The following is a 17,656-nucleotide window of genomic DNA, read 5'->3' on the forward strand; positions in this document are numbered from 1 at the left end:
AGTGGGCAATAATAATTGAAGAGGCTGTATACCCTGGAGTCAGAGAGGCTATTTTTAGGCTGTTTGAGTTCTACAATCTAGTACATTGCCTATAATGCGCTGCATAATCTGGCCACCCTACCTTGGCAGCCTCGGGGCAGACCATTTCCTCTTTTCTTTGTCCTCCATCCAACTTGGCTTTGCACCAGTATTCTGAATGCCCCAAGTCCCTTCCTCCTCAGTTTTCTTGAACACATCATTCCTAATGCCTAGAGTGCTCTCTCCTTGCTTCACTTAGTTAATGCTCCCACTTCAGAGCTCAAAACAAATGGCACTTCCTCAAGCAATTTTCAACCTGAGCTCTCCAGACTAGATATGTCTCTCCAGTTACTTGCTCTTACAATTTTCAGTCCTTCTTCTGTGAAGCATTATCACAACTGTAGTTTGGTGATTAATTGCATAATTTGTCATTGACTGTCTGTCCATCCTGCTAGACTATAAAATCCATGTGGGTAGGAACATCATCTGTCCTAGTATCATCGCCGCAGTGGAATGTCTTGTGCAGGGTACGTGCTGAATATTTGTTGCATAAAAGAAGTAATGAAAAGTAAGCTAGGGTGGGAGCCATAGGAATGCAAAAGAAAGGACAGAGAACAGGTTCAGGAAAGTTTATAATTTGGTAACTTGATAGGCAAGAAAGGAGAAGTCAAAGATTGCTCAAAGATTTCAAGTGTGAGAGAAGGATGATGCCACTAATAAAAATGAGGCTAGTGGGAGCTAGGTTGGGAGTCCCATTTTTGGCACTTCTAATGTAAGGTGGATGATGACACACTTAAGTAGAAACACCAATTAGTCAAAGAAAGGAAGATAGACAGATACTTGGGGTTGATGTATGGGTCTCAGGCTGGTTCCAAGAAACTCTTGACAATCACTCTTAAAGGACAATATGTTCCATCTTAGTTGATCTGCATTTCTAATACTATATCTTCACAGCCATTTTTCATGTGTGCTCTATCCTAATAACCTAATAATTGGAAGTTATTTTTATTCTTTCCTTTATAAACATGCTATGATAAACATCTGTATATAAATCTATTTTATTCAAAGGAGATCATCAGATATGAGTACAAAGTAGAATTGCTGTGTTTTTAAAAGACTCTTGATGCATTATCAAATGATCTTCCAAAAAGTTGAGCCAACTTATACCCTCACAGGCAGGATATGACATTTTATAGTGACAACAAATTCTGGCCAAGTTTACAGCTCTCTCTGATTAGATCTAGGTGACTCACTGGGTCCATTCATTGTCAAATAGGCATTGTCTGGGCTTGAGAAAGAAAAGAAGGAAAGGAGGTCACCACCACACATTGGTCATTAGTGACATAAATTTAGGGTATGGGCTAATGAGCTTCAAGCAATACAGTAAGTATTTCAGTCTACTTACTTTGAGTTAATTCAAATTGAACGTAAGTATAGTTTGGACAAAGAACCAACATCTACCTTGGAAATGTCACTTGTTACCCTCCATCTTTATTTTTCAGAGAGCCACTTAGTTTTTGATTGAGGCATTATAGAACTATATGCACTGTATGTGAGTATCAGGATCTTAACTGTGTATGTTGGTTTCTACCTGACCCCCCCTCCTCTCTGCTGCACTTAAGGGATCCAACAGTATTAACAGTTTCCAAAAGGAAACTGTTCTGAAAACATTTTTCTTCCCAAACTGGGATTCACATTAAATAAAGCAATGCTCAAACGTTTTATGCAAGGGTTATTCTCCAGTGAACTCTCACATAGTATTTCATCATAGATGTTTTTAAACGGGGAGCGTAACTTATTGCATTTCATTTGCTGCACTAGAAACTATGAAAAGCCTCTATGCGGAGACAAATGAGAACACCATTTTCTAGAATAGAGATACATGATGTTGGGCAATTTGGGGGGGGAAAAACTTCTCTACCACTCTTATAAAAATTCTGTTCTGAAATGGAGAAAAAAATTAAAAGTCAAGCAAAAATAGAGAAAGACAGAATGGAAACTGAAGATCACCTTAGAAAAGAAGCAGAACCAGGAAGAGCAAAATACAACTACCTTAAAGGGGTGAGTACCTCTGAAATTAAAATGTTTTTTAAGTTGAAAAGTCCTTTATATTTGATGGCCTCCACTAGGATAGTTTTACAATTTTAAAATTATGCCCCTTCTCTCTCCTCAAACACTACAGAATTAATCTTACACTCATGAAAAGCTTTTATGTGAACATCAACGAGGAGTGTTTTTTTCTGCATGGATGAAGAAATTTGGCTTAAAAATTTGATTAGTTATACATGTTTAGAAACAGCTTATATGTAATACAACGGTTTCCACTTAAACATGAGGTTGTGATTACATACATCCCTGCAGATGTGAAATTTAAAAATAACATTTACTGAGTGACACAATACATTAGTTAAAAACCCATAGCAGACTGAACTGTACTTTGCTATTTTAAGACATTTTCGTAAATGTTAAGAATTCATTGGTAGAGCCAATTCTATCCAATTTGTGATGGAGGTTTTAGATGAGTGTAGTGTATTTCTACCCAACAAATATTTCTTTTCCCCTTCATCCTCACTAATAAATTCTCATTTTGTTCAAGGCAACAAAGTGCATCACTATAAATACTGACTTCCTGACGCTCATCTAGGGTAGATAATGTGACATGTGACACACTTCTGGCCAAGGGCAAGCAGACGTCTGCCGTGCATGTGCTCTCCTAGGACAGGTATGACTCCTTCACTCTCCCATCTCATTCTTTCCTGAAACCTAGATGTGAAGAGTGGGGGGTGCAGGAATCATCTTGCAACAATGAGGCAACAAGCATGGTGAGGATGGCTGAGGATAGAGGAGCATGAAGATGGAAGGAGACTGGGTCCCTGACGATGTCTCTGTGCATCACATGTCCAAACCTTGGACTGCTCATATCTAGTCTTGGGGTGTGTGTGTGTGTGTGATATGAAAAAACTCTTCTGTTAAGCCCCTCTGGTCGACTTTTCTACTGTTTGTAGCTCTGCCCATTCCTAACTCATACAGTAACCAATTCTTTCACAGTTCTTTGCTTTCTCTGTTTAGGTGAGTAGGACCAAGTACTTATGAGAGCAAGAGAGTGAGAGAGAGAGAGAAGCATTTTAATTAAAATAGCAAAATAATCCCATGCATTTGTATAAGTAGCCACTTCCCCAAGTGCCAGTCACTTGCCCCAGTGACCTTGGTTATTTGCCTGAGGGCTATTGGATTTTTCATCATCCAGCATGGATCCCAGCTCAATGTCAGGTACAGCCAGGGGCCTCCAGAACTTTTGCTCCAGTGGGCCCTGCATCCTTCCAGAAATGTCTTTCTTGTGCCTTAAGATTGGCAAGCATTTTTATGTCATCTTAGATGAGACATTATTTATTTATAAGGACAGCACCACTGATATTTTACATACCTTAAGTAATGTATGCTGTATTCAATTCCCATTTACTGTTTTCCTTATAGAAAATTTTCAGAATTTCCCTCTCTTTTAGTTTTAATCAGATATCCATACCATTTATTTTCTTTTATGGAAGATAATCTGGATAACAAGGCTTTATTCAGTTCTAGATCTATCAGTGCTTTTCTTTCTGTACCTACAGTTATTTAATCTTATGCTCCAGCCACCTGCATCTTGGTCAGGCCTTCTCATCTGCTCTGTCTTACCACCTTATTGCCTTAACTAAGGGACAGAGAAGAACTTGGATATTTGAACTGGAAAAAAACTGTGAGTCATCTGTATTTAAAACACTCATATCATAAAGCAGGTATTTCTTACTTTCTTTCCAAATACTCAGTTTTATAAGGTCGCAGCTCTTTCTATGATCACCTCAAGCCAAAGAACATGTATTTGGCTTCCTTCCTTTCCCTTACAGATGTCACAAGAAGGAAATCTTAAAGTCTGCACATACTTCTCCTCCTCTTCTCTTTAAACTTTATATCCCTTTATGGGAGGGGAAACCCCATTTGAACTTCTTCAACTCTTTTTTGTGTCTAGTCTCTATTTCCCTCTCCCAGATCTTACTTTATCAAATTAGATGCAATGGGAGGGGCTCACCATTGTCTTACATTAGAACTGAAATTCTCACAGTCATTAAAAATATATACAGAGGGGGGGCGCTTGGGTGGCTCAGTTGGTTAAGCGACTGCCTTCAGCTCAGTCCCAGGATCGAGTCCCGCATCAGGCTCCCTGCTCAGCAGGGAGTCTGCTTCTCCCTCTGACCCTCCTCCCTCTCATGCTCTCTCTTATTCTCTCTCTCTCTCAATAAATAAATAAAAATATTAAAAATATATATATACAGAGGGAATTTCATGGTTGGACAGGGTTAGGAAGAGATCACTAAATTCAGTGAGCTGCTTGCTCTGCTAGGTAATATATTTTTAGAATTATTTTAAATTATATATGTAGTAAAGGATAGATTTTTTGAAGCCCAACCTTCTTTATCTAGATAATGAGGTTATTGATAAGTTTGTTGAAGGGGTCAAGTGAGATGACCTAGTAGAATGCTTAGCATAATAACTGGCTTGGCAAAGTGCTCAATAAATTTTAGTTGTCACTGTTAATATTTTTGTCAATATTACAATTTCATTTTAAGTAAAACTAGTATGTCCAAGTTAAACGAGCTCAGAAATACATAGCATCCAATTATTTCTAAAAAGCTTTACTAAGGCATAATTAGTATATAATAAACTGGATATCAAGTGTATAATTTAAGCTGGGTATATAAGTACTGTGAAACCATCACCATAATGAACATATCCATCACCTCCAAAATCTCCTTCATGACTATGATTTCTACCTTCACCCTTCTCCGTTTCCCCTCCCTATCCCCAGGCAATTACTGATCTAATTTTTGTCATTGTAGATTAGTTTGCATTTTCTCGAATGTTTATAAATGGAACCATACGGTATGTTTTCTTTTTGTCTGGCTTCTTTCACTCAGCTTAATTATTTTGAGATTCATTCTGTATTAATAATTCATTCCTTTTAATTGCCAAGTAGCATTCCATTGTATGCATATACCAGTTTATTTACTCATCCACCTGTTGATAGAATTTGAATTTTTGGCCATTACAAATAAAACTGTCATAAACATTTATGTGCAAGTGTTTATGTGGATGAATGCATTAATTGGGTAAATACCTAAGAGGGGAATGGATAAATCATATGTAGGTGTATGCTAACTTTTTAAGAAACTGCCAGGCTATTTTCTTAAACTTGTATAATTTTTCATTCCCACCAACAGTGTATGAGAGTTCCTCTTGCTCTACATCCTGTCAACACTTGGTATGATCAGATTCTAATTTTAGCTATCCTAATAATTATATGGTAACACCTGATTGTGGTTTTAATTTATATTTCTCTAATGGTTAACAGTATTGAGCACCTTTTCCTGTGCTTATCATATACTTTGAGTTGATATAAGGTGCTTTGCTAAAATGTTGGATAGTACATTCATATGTAATGTACTTCATCTAGTTGAAATGCATAGCCATAATAGATAAAATGTAAAATCCATAGGCCGAATCCAAAACATGGAAACATCTTCGTGGCTCATAAACTGACAGAAATATGAATGAGTAAGTGGGACTGAAGTCAAAAGACTGCCAGATGATGAGCCTGGAAACAGAAGTGGGGAAGGAATGGCTCCTGGTGGTAATGAAGATTAAAAATCCTCCACAGGAGATGGGGGACCCGGCCTGATTCATAGCTTAAAGCCAGTGGCTGGAGTGGGACCTTTCCTACTCACCCCTATGAAAGGAAGCTGAAAAAGGAAAGGCCCTGATTTTTTACCCTCCACCTCCTGGCAGCTGACTGGGGCTCACAGGAACATGTAGGCTAAGGACGCAGGAAGCAAGAAGACTTGTAACTGGAAATTGAGTCAAGCTGCCTTCTGGCCCCAGGCCGAAATCCATTCTAAACCTATAGGTTGTAATAGCGTGGGATCCCAAAAACAGATTTTAAGACTCAATTCTGAACCACAGGTCTGAAGGATTGGGAGAGTAAGTAAAAGTAGGATAAAGTAGGAGAGAGGTTGAGAACCAAAACAACAAATTGAAGCAAAAGCCACCCCTCAAATGAACCTCATGAAAAAAGTAGTGATAAAAAAGACAACCAACAAAGTTAACAAGCAGAACATAAATTTCCCTCCTGTGAAATCAGTTGCGTGGTATAATATGATGAAGATCTTAAAATAAGTTTGTTCTTTCAAAGAAGGAAATTTAAAAAATATATTCATTACAAGAACAAGATTTCATGCAACAAAATAGGCATAAAAAGAGAGTATGTGGATGTGAAAAAAGAGTTACAAATATTATAAACGAGAAACTAGACTTGTAATATAAAATATAGATGATGAATAAATTCTAGCCAGGTATGGTAAACTATGAAGAAAGGCCATACATTTTTTGTAGCTCCTGCCATCAGAAGGTGGAGTCTATTTCTCTATGACTTGTTTTAGCCAATGAATCACTAGCAACAGTGATGCAAGTAGAGGCTTGGAAGGTACGTAGGTATTGGGTCTTATACACTCGTGCTGCTGGGAATACAGAAGCCATGGTTACCTCCTGGGCAGTGAGAGATCACGTCCTTAGCTGTCCCACAGCCCAGGGAAGCCCAGACTCGAGCTGACCTGCCAGGTAGCTGTAGTTGCAAGAGGGAGTCCAGGCAAGGCTCGCAGAAAAACCACCCAGCCAACCCACAAAATCATGAGAAACAATACATTGTTCTTATTTCAAACCACTAAATTTTGGAGTTGTGAGACAACAATACCTAATTGATACATTAGCATAGTAAAAGAGAAAATTAGGGAATGAGAAGACAGTCTGAGGAATTCACCTAAAACACCACACAGAGAGACAAAAGAGATTAAAATATGAAAAGGTAACTAAGAGATACGGAGGGTAGATGTGAAGATTCTAATGTCCTTCTAACAAGAGTTTTAGAGGAAGAGAATGAGGGACTGGCAGAGAGGAAACATTTGAAGCAATGATAACTTGGAATCTTCCAGAACTGAAAAAAGTCATAGTTTCCAGTTCAAAACTATTAAGGGATTAAGTAATTTACATATACATTAAAATTTACCATTCTTATATGCTGTTTACATGTCGACTTGAAGAAAATGTGAATTCTGCTCAAATTAAACTGAAAAGGGTCAGTTTCTCATTTTAAAATCTAAGCTTTTTAAAATTTGATGAGTGGCCAGGATAGCGAAGGGGAAGGCCTCCTTGTAGCAAGCGTCCATACACTGAACATGTTATGCTTTTTGTCAAGTCTCTTTCCCACAAACCACATGGTTTTGATTGTCTCTATATCAAATATCCTCCATCCCAGCTCCAGTATTGTGGGGAGGAGGTATGAACCAAGATACTCCAAACAGTTTTGACTCCCCTAGGAATTATACACTTCAAATAAACTCATTATAAAAATGCCATACATTCTTGTATTGCACGCATACAGCATTGATTTCCTTTATTTCTAAGGATTTGGGAAAGGAAGATGAGGCACACACACCATTTTGATCTAATCTTTCTTGTGTGTTCTTATTCTGCTTAAGATATCCATTTTTCAAAATAGTAGAAGATAAAAAAGCAGCAAATTTAATATCAGGAAAAAAGCTGCCAGAGATAGATTTATTAGCAGCATTGAAGAATGACAGACTGGAGTCTGATAGTAAGGAAGAAAAGTGAAAAACTTTAAAAAGGAGACAATACTACTCAAAACACATTAATGGCATGCTAATGTACGAATATATGTATATATATATATATACACACACACACATAATATCCTTCAGAAGACTCTGAGGGCCTCCATTAAGTTGAATATACAGTGATAACTCTGTGGGTCATTAAGACATTATTTATTTATTTTTTTTGTATTCTCTGTTAAGGCAGGAAAATGGCAAATGTACCTATACATTTGTAAAAAGACTTCTTTCAAAACAGAACTTTTATTGCTTAAAGGAATGAACACTCATGAGTAAGATTTATTCCATAAGGACCTGAATGATTTTACTCCATTAGCTAAAATCTGACAGTTCAGAAATTTATCAATATTTTTTGTTTTTTTCACTTTCTCATGCTCATGTTTTCATAAAAAACACTCTAAAGTCCCATGCTGATAAAAATATAATGTTTTTCTTTCCCCGATATGGTATGTAATGTTTTCAGTTTTATCCAAGGGAAATTTCTCTTCTCTGTATATTTCAAAATAGCTTTATATTTCAAAAGGGAACACTGTGTCACGTTAGGTTCTTTGTATTTAAAGCACTGACTACTGATTGTTCTGAGTCACAGGAAGATCAGGACCTAATTATTTTTGCTAGTAGAAAATTGCGAGTACTGCTTTCCCCAAATATCCTCTTTCAGACATTTTTTTGAGTTATGTTAAAAAGCGTACGGTGCAAAGACTCATTTGTCATATTAGGAAATAAAAGATGAAATGAAAGCCCAGGGTTCCCAAGTTAGTTACCCACCCAGGTCAACTAATTTAGTTGTCATTTGGAGCTACTTTCCTCTTTGAAGGCAGGAATGAATCTCCTGTACAAAACTCTGATGATTGGCATCCAGTCTCTGCTTCAATGCTCCCAGTTACAAGGGGTTCATAGCTTTACAAGACATCCCATCTTACCTTTAGACAGCTCTCATTGTTAGAACACTATGTTGCATATACTGAAGGAAATATGCCTCCCTTTAACTTATACCATTGAATTCAAAACAGTTCTTTTTGTTTCTATATGTGAGTCCTTAACCATGAAGAAGACAGTGGTCTTGGTTCCCCTTTTGTTTTCATTTGTCTCAAATAAGTTTTCCTAATTTCTTACCTAGCCGTCTTTTCATAAGTCAATGAAAACCAAGCGTTATTCCTCCCTCTCTCTATTCATCCCTCCTTCCCTGCCAACTTTTCTTCCTTCCTTTTTTCCTAATTCAGTCCAAAAGCCATGAGGTGCAGCAAAGGCAAGTAGAGGTGTCTGTGGTAGGGAGAAACATGATGATATAACATAGGGTAGTGGAGCCTAAGTGAGATGAGGACACTAGGGCTTGACTGGAAATGCACGGTCAACTGATCTCACCAGGTACTCTTGCCATCTCTTGGCTTCAACAACAGAGTAACAGCCGCTCTAGCTCGAGACTTACTCAAACAAGTCTGGGGTTTGACTTTCTCAATCCCTAACCTTGAATTAATATCTGTGGCGGGCCTGGGAATACAATGATTACTTGAGACTAGGTCACATGCCAACTCCTTTGTTGAACTTGGGGGTTTGAGTTAATTCCACCCAGTCATTGAACAGAGGATGAGAAAAGGATAATTGAAAAGTCTAGGTCTTGCTATTAGGAGAAGGAGAAATAGATACTGGGTAAGCCAAAACAACAGATGTCCACTCTGGTATAACTGTTAATATTTTCAGTAATAATGTCTAGACTTTTGGGTACCTGCGTGGCTCAGTTGGTTAAGCATCTGCCTTCCAGTCAGGTCATGATCTCAGGGTCCTGGGATGGAGGCCTGCATCGGGCTCCCTGCTCAGCGGGGAGTCTGCTTCTCCCTCTCCCTCTGCCCCTCCCTCTGCTCTGGCTCTCTCTTGAGTGGGTGCTCTCTCTCTCTAATAAATAAATAAAATCTTAAAAAAATAATATCTAGACTTTTTTATACATAAATTTTTCTTATAATGGAATCATTCTGTGGAAATTCTATTTTTGTGACTTGTGTCTATTTTACTTAGAACTAATGATAAAAATATTTTCATGTTAATGAAGATTTTTAGAAAATCATTTTGATGGCTACAAAATACCAATTTTATGTAACATTACTTTGGAACAAATAAGTTCTTTGCATATTTTTCTTTGCTAAATAACACTGTGAAGCCTTTTTTCTTTTTTAAACTTACAGTAGGCTCCATGTGCAATGTGGGGCTTGAACTCATGACCTTGAGATCAAGAGTCACACACTCTACTGACTAAGCCAGCCAGGTAACCCCAACACTGTGAAGACTCCACACACAACTCTTTGTGTACTCATCCAGGGTTTTTTCTCAGGATAAATCCTTAAAGGTAGGACTATCAGATCAAAGAATATGCTGCTTTTCAAGATTTTCAACCAGTTGTAAGTCATTCTTCATTTGGCATTTGAGAAACACTCTGCAATATTTGTTGTCTATTATCTTGCCTAACTAGTCCAGTTTGTCAATGCCTCTCTATATTAGTGTCAGAAAGGAGCATAAAACTCCCAGTATATGTACAGATACTGGGATGAATACTTCTTTTTTTCTGAAAAGTATACCTTTATTTTTTTCCCCACTGCTTATGATTGTATTAATTTGTATATTTCACAATACTGCTATTCATACCTTTGTGTTGTCCCCTCCAATGTTTTATCTGAATTGGCCTGTGTGACCAATAGAATACAAGAGAAATTATGGCATGTTCAGTTCTGAGATTCCATTATAAAAGACATTATGGGTCTCTCTATATATACCTTATCTATATCTGTATCTATCTCTATCTCTGTCTTGTATCACTCACTCTGTGGTAAACCAGCTGCCATTTTGTGAGGACAGCAGTTAGGTAGCCTTGGAGAAGCCCACCAGGGAAGGAACTAGTAGTCAATGACCAGCAAGTACTGAGGCCTGCCAAGAGCCTCATGAATGAACTCGAGGTGGATTCTCTTCCAGCTGAGTCTTCAGATGATGGCAGCCTAGGCTGACAGCTTGACTGAAATCTCATGAGAGATTCTGAGTCAGAAGCAGCCAGTTAAGCTGCTCCCTGATTACTGACCCACAGAAACTGTGAGATAATAAATGTTTGTTATTTTAGGCTGTTAAGTTTTAGGGATAATTCGTTAACACAGCTATAAAAAGCTAATATACCCTATGCTGCTAAAGAGATTGAACTTTTCATTAAAAAACCTTTCCACAAAGAAAACTCCTAGCCCAGATGGTTTCACTGGTGAGTTCCATCAAACACTTAATTAATAAATAATATTAAATGTACACAAATTCTTTCAGAAAATAGAAAAGAAAAAACACAATTCCCCATTTATTTTATAAGGTCAGCATAATGCTATTACCAAAACCAGATAATAATACCACAAGAAAAAAAAAATGAACTAATAACGCTCATAACCATAGATGTAGAAAATCTTAACAAAATATTAGCACATCAAATTAAATAATATATATTAAAACCATAATAAATCATGACCATGGGGGGCTTAGACATAAACGTGAGATTCTTTTAACATTAAAAAATTGATATAATTCAAATTAATAGTTTAAACTAGGAAAAAAACTCACAATCACTGCAAGAAATGCATAAATAGTATTTGGCAAAATTTAGCACCTATTCATAATAAAAATTCACACAAAAACTAGAGATAGCTAGAAACTTCACCCACCTCATATAATGCATTTCTGAAAAGCCTACTGCCCAGTGTTGCAATATTAAAACTTTTCCCACTTCTCTTCAACATTGTACTATTTAGACATTCTAGCTAATGCTATGGGAAAGAAAAAAGACAAGATTTGAAGGAAGAAGAACATAAAACTATTTTCAGATGATATTATTGTATACAAAAAATCTATAAAAATCTCCAACTAAATACCAACTAAAAGTAAGTGAATTTAACATGTTGAGAATCCAAAATTAGTATACAGAACTCAATTATTTTTCTCTATAATAGCAATGAACAATTGAAAAGAGGTTTAAAAAGCAATCCGCATTTGTAGTAGCATCCAAAGTCATAAAATACTTAGGAATAAATTTAATAAAAAATGTATAGAACCTCTACACTGAAAACTACAAAACACTGCTGAGAGAAACTAAAGCAGACCTAAATAAATAAAGATATACCATATTCTTGGACAGGAAGGTTCAATATTTTTAAGATGTAAAACCCTGCCAAATTGATCTGTACATTCAATGAACTTTTAATAGAAATGACTGTAAGACTTTTTGAGAAATTGTCAAGCTGGTTCTAAAAACTATGTGAAAGATTTAAAGAACCTAAAATGGCCAAAATAATCTTAAAAGTTGGAGGGTTTACGTTACTTGGTTTTAAGACTTACATAAAGATATAATAAGCAAATTACTATATAAAAGTATAGTAATATAGTATGAGATTGGTCAAAATGCAGACAAATTGATCAATGGAACAGAATAAAGGGCCCCCAAAGAGATCTATGTATATACAGTCCAATGACTTGATACAAAAGTTCCAGAGTGGTTCTGTGCTGAAGGAACATTTTCAACCAATGTTATAGGAACATTCGGATATCTATACGGGAAAAAAATGAACGCACCTACACTACCTACTGCATATTATACACTAAAATTAATTCAAGAGGGCTTATAGACTTACACATAAAGGCTAAATTAATAAAGCTTCAAGGAGCATTCGATGTAAAATAGCTTTGCAACCTTGGGTAAAATGAAAATTTCTTAACAATGACCCAGAAAGCACTAATCATAAAAGAAAGAAAATGTTAATTGAAGCTCATTACAATCAAACACTTCTGTACTTCCAAAGACACCGCTAAGTAATGAATAGTCAATTCATAGACTTGGGAGAAAATATTTGCAACATATGTACCTGATAAAGAATTTATTGCTCATATGTTAAGAAAAAAAAAAAAGAAGAAGATAGCAGGAGGGGAAGAATGAAAGGGGGGAAATCAGAGGGGGAGATGAACCATGAGAGAGGATGGACTCTGAAAAACAAATTGAGGGTTCTAGAGGGGAGGGGGGTGGGGATGGGTTAGCCTGGTGATGGGTATTAAAGAGGGCACGTTCTGCATGGAGCACTGGGTGTTATGCACAAACAATGAATCATGGAACACTACATCTAAAACTAATGATGTAATGTATGGTGATTAACATAACAATAAAAAAATAAAAAAAAAAAACCTTATTGCTCAGCATTATCAAGCACAGGGAAGCAAATTAAAACCACAAGGAAATACCCCTTATTAAAGGGTTCAAATGGAAACAACAACAAAAAAACTTGCAATACCAAATGCTGTCAAGGATATGGAACTTTCAGAATTCTCATAACGCTAGTAGGAATAATAATGGTAAACCACTTTGGGAAATAGTGTGGCAATTTCTTATAAAGTTAAAAATTATGTATTTACAGAGTATTGTGCTTCCCGCTGTTTATCTGAGAGAAATGAAAATATGTATCAACATAAAGCCTAGTAGAAGAATGTTTATAGCAGCTCTATTCATAATAGTAAAATCTGGAAACTGTCTAGGTGTGTATCCATCAAGAGAAGAATGGATAAACAAACTAGTATACTCATACAATGGAATACTACTCAGAAAAAAAAGGATTAGTGTCACGTTCTGCAATATGGATGTATCTCTAACAATACCATGCAATAAAAGAAGCCAAGAGTCCAAAAAGTACATGTTGCATGATTCCCACGTACATAAAGTTCTAGACCAAGTGCAATTAATCTCTTGTGATAGGATTCTGAAAAGTGTTGCTTTCTGGGTGGGAGGGATTGACTGGGAAAAGGGCACAGGAACTTCCTAAAGAGAGAAATGCCCCATATCTTGAGAAATGTGTGAATTACATGGGTGCCTGCATTTGTTAAAACTGAAAGTACCCCTAAAATCTATGCATTTCACATGCTTTAATTGTATATCAATAAATTTTAAAAGAACATACAACATTTTAATTGTTGTTTTCCCTTACAGCCTCCCCTTTATTATTCCATTAATTAACACATATTGGGCAAGTCCATTCAATTGCCAATGAATCGATCTATCTTTATGCAGACAGTGTCCATTGTATCCAAGGATATAATGAGTTACTTCATCATGTTAAATAAAGCTACGCTATGTTTGTGATTCTCCCCAATACGTTAATAGAGCCAGTAATTCAAACTACTGATGAGATTAGACACAGAAGTCAGTTTTAAGTTTCATAATTCTTAAGTGTTCATTTTACACTTATTTTCTGTTTCTTATCATTTATGCCATATTTGTTTTATTGGGATACATAACTCCTTTAAGACATCATATAGTGATTATTGCCTGGCAACTTGTTTTTTGTTCCAAAATGTGAAATAATACAGAGCATGTACAGTGTATATATAAAGGAAGACTAGTAGAATAGGAGTAAACATAAAATCCTAAATTAAATGGTGGGGGGTGCCAGGAGGAGGAATATTAGAGTGGGGATTTGGAGTGTGCCAGGAGCTGTCCGAGGTCTGAATGAAAGAACTGTCATGGAGCCACCTTTTCCAGGATGGTCCAAAAAATGGCAGAAGACTTCATGAGGAAGAAGCCTTAATTTATTTACAGCAAGTCCATTACAAATCTCTTCACTTAGAGAGGCAATTATGGTAAAATACTGTTATCCAAAAATGAAAAATATTCTTTGTAGAGGCCTGACTTAACTAATGCCATATTTTTGGAAGTATTCCTCTCTGTAACTGCTGTACAGATTTTTGTTGTTGTTGTTGTAGTAGTTCACGAATTAATGAGAAACTTTTGGTTCAGTCAGTATCTGTCAATGTCCCATTAAAGGGCATTTGTATATTACAGATAATACTATTAAGTATTAGATATGTTATTTCAGAATCTAATTATTTTGGATAGTTATCACTGCAATGTTTAAGGATTATTTATAATGTTGATGATGAAGACAGCTAATGTTCCTTGAGTTCTTAATATATACTAAGTGCTATTAAAATACTTCCCATGGATTTCTCTAAGTAAATCTTTGCAACAACACTAGAACGCAGTACAGTAATTATTTCTACTTTACAGATAAGAAGAGTAAGTTATAACAGCCTATGACACATGTTCAGTGTTACTTAGTTAGCAATGGTGAAATCCAAATCTTTCCTCTTAACCAACACACTATGATTCAAAGAAGTCAATTTACATGTAATTGAATGCTTATATAGGTGCTCTTTTCTTTTAAAAATATTCTATGCATAACATGTTGCTACTTTTAAAGCTCCCTTTTCCTTAGAGTTGTTTATTGTTTATTTGTGACAGCGTCTTCAAAGAACAGGCACAGCAATCTTATATCTATGTCCTTTGATGTAAAAAATGAAGCTTTTAGCCAGCAGAAAAATATTAATACAATCTTTTCTCAGAGAGAGAGATTATCAGTGAAAGTAAACGACACTTTCTGGCAATAAAAATAACGAGACAGACAGGACAAAAGTAATGACATCCTCTAGCATAATCCCGGCAGAAAATAACTAAATCACCTTGAAGGAGATAAATTGTTACAAAACACTATCCTTGTCTAATATGGATTGACAGGGAATGACAGGATCCTTCAAGAGGATGGCAGCCCACAGGCCCATGTGCTTTCAAGGGAGCAAAGGGACTGATACTGCCTGCCAGCCCCATCTAAGCAGAAAACAACTAGATTCTCTCCAGGCAGATATTTACACTAAGATATTATTTCTGGGAAAAGATAGCGTATTTGGGAAGGATGACAGCCCTTTCCCTACACATACTGTCATCTGCTGGAGTGGGACTGGGCTGGGGGAAGATGAGGGAAATCTACCAAATCTGTCCTTGGGATCCAGATCCATCATAAATCTTGAGCAAGCTAGGAAAATGGAATTGTTCTGTAACAATTGTTTTCAATGTAGAACATGTGGAGCATTTGGTTTACAGATTGTTATTAACTTCCCTTCCGTCAAGATAAAACTGTAAAAAAATGTTAAACTTTTAAAAAAGTTTTATATAGATTCAGTTTCTTTTTTCTTTTTTTTTTTTAAAGATTTTATTTATTTGAGAGAGAGAGAATGAGAGAGAGCATTCAGGGTCAGAGGGAGGAGGGCCAAATGGAGGGTCAGAGGGAGAAGCAGACTCCCTGCTGAGCAGGGAGCCCGATTGGGGAACTTGATCCTGGGACTCCAGGATCATGACCTGAGCCTAAGGCAGTCGCTTAACCAACTGAACCAACCAGGTGCCCCTAGACTCAGTTTCTAAACATGATATGAAATCCTGATCCCTATGGAAAAGACTGATTTGATTACCTAAAATTATAAAGCACAATTAAAAGGTTGAAAGAATCCACATTCACAATCAATATTACATTCGTTATTCTTCTCAACATAATAAATTTTACAAATGATTAAGGAAAAAACTGACACCTGAAATGGCAAAGCATATGAACGGGCACTTTAAACAGAATGAAATTAAAATGATTACTGAATCTATGAAGAGATATTCAATCTCTCTGCTCATCAAAGGACTGCAAACCCCAATAGTGAAGAGATCTCATTTCTTGCTTATCAGACGCAGATTCAAAAGAGGGACAGTGCTCATTGATGTCGAAGTGTCAGAAATGCACTATCTTCTGTATCATTTGTGAATTATCAAATGGCACATAAGATTTTTTTCAGTTTCTCTGAAAATCCAAAATGTGTATATTCCTTGATTTATCAGTTCCACTTGGAATTTATTCTACAGTAACTCCTTTAGAATGATACAAATATTTATAAACACTGATGTTCACTTGAGTACTGTTTACAAAATTTACTCTTGGCATAATCTGAGATTTACAGAAAAATCACAAGAATAACCAAAGAATATAACTTTTACCCTGAATTCCCAAGTATTAACACTTTATTACATTTGTTTTCTTTTCCTTCTTTTTCCTTTCTCCACACACCCTTACACAACTTTTTTCTGCAGAGCTTGAGAATGAGTTGTACAGAGTATTCCTTTACTCTTAAATACTTCATTGTATATTTCCTAAAACTCCAGGACATTTCCATATAATCTCAGTACATTTATCAAAGTTCAGAATTGGGTATTATATGCAAACAATGAATCACGGAACACTACATCAAAAACTAATGATGTAATGTATGGTGATTAACATAACATAAAAAAAAAAGAATTCAATATTGATATAACACTATTATCTTAGCTAGAGAACTTATTCAGATTTCTTCAGTTGTCCCAGTAATGTTCTTTATGGCAAGAAAATCCATTGCTTGTATTCATTGTCATGTCTCTTTAGTTTCATTTAATCTGGAACCGTTTCTGTGTCTTTCTTTGTAGGTCATGACACTGACATTTTTAAAAGAGTACAGGCCAGGTAATTTGCAGACTTTTTCTTACTTTGGGTCAGTCTCATGTATTTTCATGACTGGGTTCATGTCATGTACTTTTTAGTTCTTCCCTTTGTTTATCAGACCAGGAGGCACATGTTACAGTTTTGTCTTCTTACTGGTAATGTTAACTTTGAACACATGGTTAAGGTGTTTGCCAGGTTTTTCTAGGGTAATATTACCATATTTCTCTTTGTAATTAATAGGTCTTTTGTGGGTACATACTTTGAGACTAAAAAAATTCAGTTACTCCTCAAACTTTCACCCACTAATTTTAGGATCTCATGTTGATTCATACCCAAGTCAGTTGTTAACATGATGGTTGTCAAACAGTGATTTTCTAATTTCATCATTCCTTCTATATTGTTTGCTTTCTACTGTAAGGAAGAGCTTTCTCTTTTCCTGTATATATTTAGATTTTCTTTATATCAGTACGGACTAGTGACTTCTAATTTTATTTTATTTTAAGATTTTATTTATTTGACAGAGAGAGACACAGCGAGAGAGGGAACACAAGCAGGGGGAGTGGGAGAGGGAGA

At 36.1% G+C, this 17,656-nt stretch overlaps 1 long non-coding RNA gene across 1 annotated transcript in view; it reads left to right on the top strand.

Moving 5' to 3' along the window:
* The first annotated feature begins 1,832 nt into the window (after window positions 1–1,832).
* Window positions 1,833–17,656, top strand: part of LOC118012269 — a 37,338-nt gene continuing 21,514 nt past the window's right edge. The window contains exons 1-2 of the long non-coding RNA XR_004679661.1: window positions 1,833–2,079; window positions 2,615–2,740. This is a non-coding gene — a long non-coding RNA (uncharacterized LOC118012269). The remainder of the gene's footprint in view (window positions 2,080–2,614; window positions 2,741–17,656) is intronic.

Source organism: Mirounga leonina, unplaced genomic scaffold (assembly GCF_011800145.1).
Source record: "Mirounga leonina isolate KUSES-001 unplaced genomic scaffold, KU_Mleo_1.0 Mir_151, whole genome shotgun sequence".
NCBI classification, from domain to species: Eukaryota; Metazoa; Chordata; class Mammalia; order Carnivora; family Phocidae; genus Mirounga; species Mirounga leonina.